The sequence below is a fragment of the Hevea brasiliensis genome, chromosome 11, assembly GCF_030052815.1.
Source record: "Hevea brasiliensis isolate MT/VB/25A 57/8 chromosome 11, ASM3005281v1, whole genome shotgun sequence".
NCBI classification, from domain to species: Eukaryota; Viridiplantae; Streptophyta; class Magnoliopsida; order Malpighiales; family Euphorbiaceae; genus Hevea; species Hevea brasiliensis.
Genome location: NC_079503.1, coordinates 60,407,160 through 60,417,820, shown reverse-complemented (window position 1 = coordinate 60,417,820; position 10,661 = coordinate 60,407,160).

The following is a 10,661-nucleotide window of genomic DNA, read 5'->3' as shown; positions in this document are numbered from 1 at the left end:
AGATTTATTGTGATATTGTGTTAAATTCCTTCTGACACTCATTGTCTTGAATTTAACTATGATTTTACATATCCATCATTTAAATGATTTATGAATTGTGATTTAAAGTTGTATTTGGTTAATGTTGTGCACCACTGAGACATTATCTCAGCGATAGCTTTTTATTGCTGTCGCAGGTAGACAGACAGACAGGGCAGCAGACTAGGCTGCTAGTACCTCCAGCGAAAGATTTTCGGGTATAACGAGTATACCACATTTTGTATTTTGTACTGTAATGTATGTTCACTGTATGTACATATTATTTTTGATTTTGAGCAGTTGTAAATTCAAATTGTACCTTGAAGTTGTAAAATAATTATGAGTTATTTTGACTTGTAAAAATTGTATTGTATTTCCTTATCTCAGTCTTTGAAAAATTACTATGGATTTGAGTTGAGAAATATATTGTGTTGAGAAACATGTTGGAGTTGAGATTTGGAAATATATATTGAAGTGCTTTTTACAGGTTTTCTGAAGAACTGTTTTATCCAAAATACAGATGGCACTCTGCCAAAATTTTTACAGAAATTCCAAATAACTCAAATGTGTTAGTTCTATCGCTTCAGTTCAAAAAGGTTTTTAACACCTGTAAATAGTGCTCACCACTATAAAAGAAGTAAGAAAAGTTTTTAAAATCCCTTGTAGTGTATTTAATGGGTTATCAGTAGACGGAGTTGGTAATTCATTAGGTATACTACGGGATCATGTTATGCCTTACAGAGGGGTAGGGTGTGACATGTTTTAGTGGTATCAGAGCTAGTTTTTAAATTCTATTTTCACATGTTACTTGAATAACCTTTCTTTCTTCATAGTACAACTGCTCAATATCATTGTTTGATACATACAGTACATTACATTATAAATATGCACTAACGGGAGGAAATCTCCTTGTGTTATTTGTTCAGGAGATCTAAAATCCTCGCAGTGACTATGGAAGAGGGTGATCGTTCAGTCGATCAATCTATTGAGGCTGAGGTGCAAGGGGATGCCCCAACCCTACACAATGTCAGTGGTTCAGCAACACCAGCCCCTGCGATCTGCAGCTTTCCGCTCGCCACAGATGGCTGCAATGTTCCAACAAATGGCTGGTAATGTGCCTACTCAAGTCCCAATGCAGACACCAGTTGTACAACCACAGTCTCCTACTAGGCAGTATGACAAATTGATGAAATATGGGGCTACAGAGTTAAGGGGGACAGTAGATCCTCTAGAGGCTAAACAGTGGTTAGAAAGGATGGATAGGGTAATCAAGAAACTGCATTGCACAGAGGAGCTCAGATTTGAATACTCTGTATCTTTGTTACAAGGGGATGCTTATCACTGGTGGAAAACCATTCCCCACAGTCTGGTAGAACCTGCAGTGCTAACATGGAATGACTTTCTCAGGGAATTCAGGCAAAAATATGTCCCTGTTGCTTATGTAGACCAGAAGCTATAAGAGTTCCTAAGTCTGAAACAGGGGAGCAGATCAGTGGCCTAGTATGAAAGAGAATTCTCCCGCCTGAGCCATTATGCAGTAAGTTTACTTGCTACAAGCAGGGAGAGATGCAAGGGGTTTGAAACTAGCTTGAAGCCCAGTATCAGATTACAAGTAGTCGGATTCAAACACACTAACTTCTCTGAACTTGTTTCTCAAGCCCTAGAGTTGGAAAGAATTGAGTTTGAAGCTGCTCATGAGAAAAAGAAATCAGAGAAGACAGAGAAAGAGGGAAAATCTGTAGAACAGAGTTCTAGTGGTCCTACTGGAAAGAGGAAGAACTATGGGGGACATGGCAGAGGTGGCAAGAAGTCTGGTAGGGGAAGATATTCAGGACAGAAGCCTCCCCTATCTGATCAGCAGAGGACCAGAGGTTCCTATCCTCCCTGCCAATGTGAAACTTGTGGAAGAAATCATGGTGGGATATGCTACAAGGCTATTGGAGCCTGTTATAACTGTGGAGGCACAGGACACTTTGCCAAGGACTGCACCAGTAGTCGCAGGGTTGGACCACCTCCTACTACTGCAGAAGGGTCGGTTCAGAGCCCTGTCACTAGAAGTTCACAACCACCCAGCAGAGGTAGAGGCAGGGGTAGAGGTAGCCCAGCAGGCAGCCAAGGTACAATGAAACATTCAGAGCAAGACAGTGCTCCGGTCAGAGTCTATGCAATGAGACAGAGGGAAGAGGCCGAGACATCTGATGTTGTGGCTGGTACCTTCTCAATTTTTAACCAAGATGTGTTTGTGTTATTTGACCCGGGTTCTACCCATTCTTATGTGAGTGCTAGCATCATTGATTGCATTGTTGTTCCATGTACAAAAATGGATTTTGATGTGTTTGTAACAAGTCCGCTAGGACAGGAGGTCAGGGTTAATAGAATATATAGGGATTGTCCTTTGGTGATCCAAGGACACACTTTTCTGTCTGATCTCATTGAAATGCCCTTCAGAGATTATGATATCATCTTGGGCATGGATTGGTTAGCTAGGCATCATGCCATGATTGATCAGAGGTCAAGATCACTTTTGGCCTTCCTCGATGCTGATGTGGTAATACATGGGGAAAGGCGTTATTGCCATCAAACATCATTTCGCCGCACTAGCCGTAAAAATGATCGAAAGGGGTGTGAAGCCTACTTGGCACATGTGGTAGACACCCAAGTGGGGAGTCGGCATTGAAGGACATCCCTACAGTACATGACTTTCCAGATGTGTTTCCTGATGAATTGCCAGGATTACCTCCGGAAAGAGAAGTGCAGTTTGAAATTAATGTTATGCCTGGTGTGGATCCAATCTCCATAACGCCATACAGAATGGCACCAGCAGAGTTGAAGGAGTTGAAGATACAATTGCAAGAACTACTTGAAAAGGGCTTCATCCGCCCTAGTGTGTCACCTTGGGGAGCACCAGTGTTGTTTGTTAAGAAGAAGGATGGTACTCTCCGCTTATGTATAGATTATCGGCAGTTGAATAAGGTGACAATAAAGAACAGATATCCATTGCCTTGCATTGATGATCTGTTTGATCAGTTGAAGGGTGCAGCTGTATTCTCCAAAATTGATTTGCGATCTAGTTATTATCAGTTGAAGGTGCAAGAGCAGAGTATTCCAAAAACTGCTTTCAGAACTCGGTATGGCCACTATGAGTTTCTAGTAATGCCATTCGGGTTAACAAATGCCCCAGCTGCTTTTATGGATCTGATGAACACTATCTTCAGACCATATCTTGATCAATTTGTGGTGGTGTTTATTGATCACATTTTGATATATTCAAGGAATGCAGAGGAGCATGACAGACATCTGCGGATTGTACTGCAGACTTTAAGGGAGAAACAACTATACGCCAAATTGTCGAAGTGTGAATTTTGGCTGAAAGAAATCTCCTTTTTGGGACATGTTGTGTCAGCTGAAGGGATCAAGGTAGATTCCAGCAAGGTAGAAGCTATCCTTAATTGGAAGCCGCCCAGGAACATCACAGAAATTCGCAGTTTTCTGGGTTTAGCTGGATATTACCGTCGGTTTGTGAAGGGGTTTTCTATGTTATCTTCTCCACTGACCAAACTGCTTCGGAAAGATGTAAAATTTCAGTGGACTGATAAATGCCAGCAAAGTTTTGATGAGTTGAAAAGGTGTTTGACTGAAGCTCCAGTCCTCACTTTACCTACTCCGGGTAAAGAATATACAGTTTATAGTGATGCTTCTCACAATGGGTTAGGCTGTGTATTGATGCAAGATCGGAATGTCATTGCTTATGCATCACGCCAGCTAAAACCGCATGAGAGGAACTACCCAACACATGATCTGGAGCTAGCAGCTATTGTTTTTGCTCTGAAGATCTGGAGACACTATTTGTATGGGGAGAAATGCTACGTTTACATAGATCACAAGAGCTTGAAGTATTTGGGCACCCAGAAGGAATTGAATTTGAGGCAGAGGAGATGGTTAGAACTCATTAAAGACTATGATTGCTTAATAGACTATCAGCCAGGGAAAGCAAATGTAGTGGCTGACGCCTTAAGTCGCAAGACTATGGCAAATCTCAGAGTTTCTCCTTTGTCCATGGTATATGAATTGAAAGCACAGCATGCCAGTTTAGAGATTGATGATGAGGGACAGACAGTAGTTGCATGGCATGTACAACCAGTGTTGATTGATCAGATCAGAATGGCTGCTCAGAGTGATGAAAAATATCAGAAGCTACTGAAAGAAGTCCAGCAGGGCAAGAAACCTGAATTCTCTGTGAGAGATGATGGTTTATTGCTACATCAGGGCAGAATGTACGTTCTTAATGATGCTGAATTGAGACAGATCATTATGAAGGAAGCACATGAGTCTCCATTTGCTATGCACCCTGGTGGAACTAAAATGTACAGAGGGCTGAAAGAGCATTACTGATGGATGGGCATGAAGAGGAATATAGCTGAGTTTGTTTCCAAATGCCTAACTTATCAACAAGTAAAGGCAGAACATCAAGTTCCAGCTGGTTTGTTACATCCTTTGTCAGTACCAGAGTGGAAATGGGAACGAATAACTATGGATTTTGTTACAGGACTTCCAAGGACACAGAGTAGTCATGATGCAGTATGGGTTATAGTTGACAAATTGACCAAGTCTGCTCACTTTTTGCCAGTTCGGATGGACTATAGCCTGGAAAGATTGGCCAGATTGTACATATATAAGATTGTAAAATTGCATGGAGTGCCAGTATCAATTGTATTTGACAGAGATCCTAGGTTCACTTCTAGATTCTGGGGTAGTCTTTAGAGAGCCCTAGGAACTAGATTGAACTTCAAAGACAAGATTCCACCCACGCATGGATGGCCACCCGAGAGGGTTATTCAGATATTGGAGGATATGCTACGGGCTTGTGTGATTGAGTTTGAAGGTAGTTGGGATACACACTTGCCTTTGATTGAGTTTGCTTATAACAATAGCTACCAATCAAGCATTGGGATGCCTCCATATGAAGCCTTGTATGGCAGAAAGTGCAAAACTCCCTTATGTTGGGATGAAGTAGGTGAAAGGAAGATGATTGGGCCAGAAATTGTTCAGCAAACAGAGGAAAAGATCAGATTGATTAGAGATAGACTCAAGGCTGCATCAGACCGTCAGAAGTCCTATGTTGATTTGAAAAGAAGAGATATTGAATATGCAGTGGGGGATAAGGTATTCCTCAAAGTTTCTCCTTGGAAGAGGATTATGAGATTTGGCAGAAAGGGGAAACTGAGTCCTCGTTTCATCGGACCATATGAGGTTCTGGAAAGAGTGGGTCCTTTGGCATATCGGTTGGCATTACCTCCAAAGCCAGCAAGGATACACAATGTCTTCCATGTGTCCATGTTAAGGAGGTACAGATCTGACCCATCTCATATACTATCAGTTGAAGTGATTGAGGTAAATCCAGACCTCTCATATGAGGAAGAACCCATAAAAATTCTGGCTTATGAGGTGAAGCAGTTGAGGAATAAACAGATACACCTGGTTAAAGTGCTGTGGAACCATCATTCAGGCCAGGAAGCTACTTGGGAACGTGAAGAGGATATGAGGAGACAGTACCCACAACAGTTCAGAGACTAATGCCAGGTAAAATTTTGAGATGAAATTTATTTAAGAGGGGGACAATTGTAACACCCCTATGTTCGGTAGTGCGTTCTACTGTTCCGGTGACCAGTTTTGTCCGGACAGCTAGGATGCCTAGAACTACACTTTGATATGAGAGGGAGGAGACATAAAATAATGAAATACAAGAAAAGAAAATACAAGAAAAATAAAGGAAAAATAATGGCAAAGAAAGGTAACGAAGTTAAGCGAGCCGAGAACCCTAGCGATGGGTGACCGCACCGGGAAGTCACGGAGTGGACCGTTGACTAGCCCTGGACTGCGGGGAACCCTGAAAAATATTTTTAGGACTTAAAGAGACCCCTATTGAAGTATAAATATCATTAGAAATATCAAAGAAAAATTAATTAATTAGTACAAAGAAAAGTGAGAAATCGAAAAACGGACAAAACCCGGTGTTACCGAAAAATCGGGAATGTAACCCAAACAGGGGCATTGTGGTCATTTGATATCCTGAATTGTCTTTTGACCTAAATGTCCATTAAAAATAAATAATATTACACTTGGAAAATATAATGAAAAATTAAATTGGTGGTACATAAAGTAAATAGTAAAAATTATGGGTTTAATGTGGGATAAATGAAAGTTAAACATATAATATGATTTAATTTATGTAAGTGGACCACTATGTAATAAACTAAACACTAAATGGGCAGGTGTAAACCCATTACACAATCTGCAACTTCATCTTCTCCGATTCCTTCATCCATGCCGAAATGGAAAACTTGAGAACCACCATAGCTGTTTTGCTTCAAGCTTCATCCTCTCCTCCATTTCACCTCTAAACATCTAGGTTTCTTCATTAAAGATTATCCCCACATCACAAGGAAGAGTTTGATAGCAAAATCAAGGAAGTTTAGTGAAGATTTAACAAGTCCCAACAATAGGTAAGTTTGTGTTTTTGAATATTGCTTTGTTAAAGTTTGTAAGCATGTATGGGTGTTTGATTTGCATGGCATTTGCCAAAGCATCAAGGTCCCATTTCAAACCCTTAATTCAAGCACTAACATGCACATACTTGGACATTAACCTACTGCAACTTTTATTTGAGTTAATCAACCTTAATTCCCATCCAATACATATAAGAATAAGTCACTAACCCTAAATTTCCGTGGCTGCCAAAATTAAGGTTCACCAATACTCATCATTTCCTCAATTTTTCTTAGCAATTCAACTTACCCAAAGCTTAACACAAGGATTATTGAAGGAAAATGGAAAGATTAAGCACTAACCTCAACTTGAGCTTAAGAAATCCTTGAAATTTCCTCTCCTTTTTGCTGCCAATAGGTTGCCCATGGTGTAAGGATCATTTTTCATGAAGGAAGCTTGAAGAAATAATGGCTTGATCATGGAGATGTTGAGCTCATGCATGAAGTGGCCATGGTGAATTTGGGAGGATTTCATTTTGGCCATGGATGAAAGCTTGAAGAAAATGAGATGGTTTAGTGGAACAATCTATCCCAATTACTTATATAGGTGGCTCAAGATGAGAGTTAGTGGAGCACTTAGGAATAATTTAATGGTTATTCATTTAAAGTTTCCAATTTTTGTAATTTGGCCACCACACTTTCACTATTTACATAATGTATCTCCTTTTAATTTTTCATGACATTTTCAAAGTGTAATATCATTTATTTTTAATGGACATTTAGTTCAAAAAGCAACTCAGGATATCAAATGACCACAATGCCCCTATTCGGGTTGTATTCCCGATTTTTCGGTAATACCGAGTTTTATAGTTTTCTCGATTTCTCGTTTTTCTTTGTACTAATTAATTATTTTTTTTTTGACATTTCTAATGTCATATATACTTCAATAGATGTTTATTTAAGTCCCAAAAATATTTTCCAGGGTTCCCCGCGGTCCAAGGCTAGTCAACGGTCCGCGTTGCAACTTCCCGGTGCGGTCACCCATCGCTAAGGTTCTCGGCTCGTTTAACTTAGTTACATTTCATTGCTATTATTTTTCCTTTGTTTTTCTTGTATTTTCTTTTCTTGTATTTCATTATTTTATGTCTCCTCACTAACATTTAAATGTAGTTCTAGGCATTCTAGCTGTCCGGACCAACACTGATCACTGGAACAGTAGAACGCACTACCGAACATAGGGGTATTACAATTCTCCCCCCCTTAAAATAAATTTCGTCCGCGAAATTTTACCCAATAGCCGTCTTACAACAGTCATACGTTTATTTTCTCCTTTCTATATGATCGTATAATCTTCTTTCCTTTGAATTTGTATAATACTTTTAACAATCTAATACAACATTTAATTTATTTGTATAACACCAATCTTCTCTTACTATTATTTTGTCTAATATTTTGGTTCATGTTTCCTTATTGAATGACCATTGAGGTCATGTTAAAATTATTTATCTAATCATTGGTCCTTTGACCATTCTAGTTAACAATCTTACTCACATTCGTAATATTTTTATTATATCTGAACCAACTGTTCAAATTTTTTTTCTTCCATAACTCTTTTTTTCTATTAATATTCTATAGCTTACTTTCTTTTGTACTAAACTATAATCTTTCGATATTCTAACTTTTGAGTTATAAATCTCTAAGTAGGATTTCCAAACTCATTTCCAACAATAAAATTTATCCTGGCATAACTATACCAAAATAGATGCCGTTGACAACTATTCTCTTCTTGGTGCACTATCGGGTAGTACGTAGCTCTACACAATAATCTCAAGTCAGTACTGTAATCTACAGCTTACAGTATAAATATCAAGAAAATTGCATAGTTACTACGATACATCCCAATAGATCAAACTTTCCTATCTTTTATCCTTTTCGAATTCACTAATATCCGAAACTTATTTTGATTACAATATCCACTAACAATTACTAACTATAACATCTTTGTCCTCATCTAGAGCAATTCCATTACTATAACTTACTTTTAGATAACTGAATTTTTTTTTTTACACGAGGGACAGCAGAAAAGCAAACAATACTGGCACTAACATAAAAATATGCAGACCCCAGGTTAAACAATACATATATATATATATATATATATATATATATATATATATATATATATATATATATATATATATATCTTAGTTACTAATCGAGAAAGTACCATAATGTCAAAAGTTTCAGCCTCTTCTCTCTATCTCATTGCATAGACTCTGACCGGAGCGCTGCCTAGCTCTGACTGATTCACTGTGCCTTGGTTGCTTGATGGACTACCTCTACCCCTGCCTCTACCTTTGCTAGGTGGTTGTGAACCTCTGGTGACAGGATTCTAAACTGACCCTTCAGCAGTAGTAGGAGGTGGCCCAACTCTATGGGCACTGGTGCAGTCCTTGGCAAAGTGTCCTGTGCCTTTACAGTTATAACAGGCTTCTGTGGCCTTGTAGCATACCCTACCATGATTTCTACTACAAGTTTCACATTGGTAGGGAGGGTAGGAACTTTTAGTTGTTCGACGACTGGACCTTGGTGGTCTCTGCCTTGATGATCCACCTCTGTTATATTCCTGAGCTCGGGGCTCCTTAAATTCTTTTCTCTTCCCCAAATTACTGCTCGGGCTCTGACCCATAGGTTTCTCCCTCTTCTATATTTCACACTACCCTTGTGGGTGTTGGGTTTGTACTTGGGCTTGGGCTGACAGATTATCAGCCATTTGTTGAAAGAAAGTGGCCATTTGCTGGGCCATTTGTGCAGTAATTTGTACAGGTAAAACTGGTACAGTCGGGCCTTTGACACTTTGTGGAGCTAGGGCCTCAACTTGTACTTCTGCTATCATAGACTGTTCTATTGTCTCATTTTTCTCTTCCACATCTTTTCACAGTATTTTCTATTTCCTATACAACCAACACAAGGAGATTTCCTCCTGTTAGTGCATATTTATAATGTAATATACTGTATGTATCAAACAATGACATTGAGCAGTTGTACTATAAAGAAAGAATATTCAAATTATAGGTCAAAACAGAATTTAAAAACTTACCTGATACCACTAAAACATGTCACACCCTACCCCTCCATAGGGCATAACATGATCCCGTAGTATACCTAATGAATTACCAACTTCGTCTACTGATAACCCATTAAATATACTACAAGGGATTTTAAAACTTTTCTTATTTCTTTTTGCAGTGGTGAGCACTATTGACAGGCGTTAAAATTTTTTTTTAACTGAAGTGAAACCAAACAACACATTTGAAGTATTAACAATTTTTGTAAAAATTTTGGCAGAGTGCCATCTGTATTTTGAATAAAACAGTTCTTCAAAAACCTGTAAAAATCACTTTAAATATATAATTCCTCAATCCCAAACTCCAATAATTTGTTGAACACAATAAATTTCTCAACATTATCAACTCAATTCAACAATCAATTTTCTAGTGTTTAAAAAAAAAAAAAACTGAGATAAGATAAATTTATCACAATACTTTTACAGGCCAAAATAGTTTACAATTTTAGTTTACAACTTTATTGTACAACTTTAATATACAATTTTAATTTACAACTACTCAAAACTAAGAACAATATATACATACAGTGAACATACATCACAGAACAAAATACAAAATATGTTATACTCAACATACCCAGTGAAATTTCAAAATGTAGTACAAGCAGCCTAGTCTGCTACCCTATTAGTCTGTCTACCTGCGACAGCAATGAAAAGCTATCGCTGAGTAAAATTTACTCAGTGGTGCACAATAACAATTTGAAATGCGATATATAAAACTTTTATTGACAATTTCCAAATCAAATAATTCACAATTCCATCTCACAATTTACAAAGTTCATATAACACAAATTTGATCAAATAATTGAATAACACAGTTTTGCCAATCAATGACACCATTTGATCAAATAACTGAATAACACAGTTTTGCCAATCAATAACAAAATTTGATCAAATAACTGAATAACACGGTGTTGCCAATCAATAACACAATTTGATCAAATAATTGAATAACACAGTTTTGCCAATCGATAACACAACTTAGGTCATGACACAAACTTTTCCGAATATGCCGTGTGTACATCACGATA